The sequence below is a fragment of the Odocoileus virginianus genome, chromosome 8 (assembly GCF_023699985.2).
Source record: "Odocoileus virginianus isolate 20LAN1187 ecotype Illinois chromosome 8, Ovbor_1.2, whole genome shotgun sequence".
In the NCBI taxonomy this organism is placed as follows: Eukaryota; Metazoa; Chordata; class Mammalia; order Artiodactyla; family Cervidae; genus Odocoileus; species Odocoileus virginianus.
Window position 1 is genome coordinate 50,844,476 of NC_069681.1, and position 1,588 is coordinate 50,846,063.

The window sequence follows — 1,588 nt, forward strand, 5'->3', positions numbered from 1 at the left end:
TAAGGAAAAAGTGGTCTACTTTTAACCATAAGGTATACTGCTGAAAATAGAGACAGTTGTACTACTTTCTGAGGTATAAGTGGGTTCCTTATATCCTTATTTAATATTTAGGAATCCACTATAGTATTGAATAAAAAAATGACAATGCATGTCCTTGCCTTGTGCTAATATTAAGGAAAAAGTGGTCTACTTTTAACCATAAGGTACACTGCTAAAGGAGACCACAGGCAAACACGGATTTTCCTTAGCAGAAAGCAAAAATAATTAGGTAAATAATAAAGATCTGTAGATATCAAAATAATTTATTTAAATGTAACACATAATCCTAATTGTGTAATATAAATATACACTGATACTTATTTCTTTTTTTTTTTAATTTTTATTTATTTATTTATTTTTTTTCTAGGGGAAAGTGCGAACGCAGTCCCCCACTACCACAAATTATGCAGTCGAGTTTCCCACATTTGGGGAAATTGCAGGGGTCAGCACATCCGGAGTGCAATGGATAAGCCTCGCCCTGGGAAAACCACCTTCGTGATCATGGTATCTCCCCTGCCAGGTAAGTATGATACTTATTTCAAACATAACACACACGCGCCTGCACACGCACAAGTTACAGGAATATAAAGAAATATATAAAATTTTCAGCAAGTTATCTGTAAATGATTTATCTATGTTAACTTTTGTTCACTTTTAATTGATAGTCTATATTCCTGTGTTTTACTCCAATAAGTAAGTAAAAATAGAAATGGTAAAGAATCCACCTGCAATGCAGGAGGCCTATTTTTGCCTGGACCTCCCGCATTGGCAGGTGGGTCATTCTTTGCCGTCTGAATCACCAGGGAAGCCCACTGTACTTACGTGCACTTACTGAGTACTTGTTTATGAGTTTAAGACTCATCTGCCTATCACTATGTAAGTCTGAACTGTATCTCTTCAGAGAATTATTTAAAGAAAAAATCAAATAACACATTTTCTACAATGCAAAGCCTTCTTTGAGTTCCTGTGGTAGAACTATCCTTTTCTGCATTGCTATTGAATGTTTTCGTTTATTCCTAGTCACCAGACTAAGAAAAAGGGGCTTTTTCATCAAATAAATAAAAGTCTATGCTATGAAAAGTAATAGAATTTGGTGTATTGACTCTTTAGAGCAAATTCAATGTCCTTTTTAGATCAGAGTAAATATTGTGTCAAATTTAACCCATACCACAAGATTGTGAAGCAAAGTCTCTATAGCAATATATACCTTACCTGATATTGTTTATCAAACTACTAATAAAAGTAAAAACTCATACTTTATTTTTTTAAAACCAGTATATTAAGGGAGTAAGTCTATACCCTTCTCAAATAGTTAGACGCTGGAGTAAGGAATGAATAGTTGCAGAGTGATAGAAATGAGTTATTAGCTACCACTTCTAGATAAACCTCTGAAAAATACTTGTAGTATTGTCTTTCTTTTAAAAATAGCTACATTATGATGTTAGCTCATTTATGATAAAGAATAGTGTAATTTTATAAATTTTATCATATAGTTTCAAATAAAAATATATTTACTAATTAGAAATTTTTTCTCCCTACTGTCAGAAGA

General features: G+C 32.6%; 1 non-coding gene across 1 annotated transcript; it reads right to left on the reverse strand.

The window, feature by feature from the left end:
• Positions 1-403: 403 nt before the first annotated feature.
• LOC139036387 (U1 spliceosomal RNA) lies at positions 404-567 on the reverse strand. The gene has a single exon (XR_011489183.1). It is a non-coding gene; the product is annotated as a U1 spliceosomal RNA (small nuclear RNA).
• Positions 568-1,588: the final 1,021 nt, after the last annotated feature.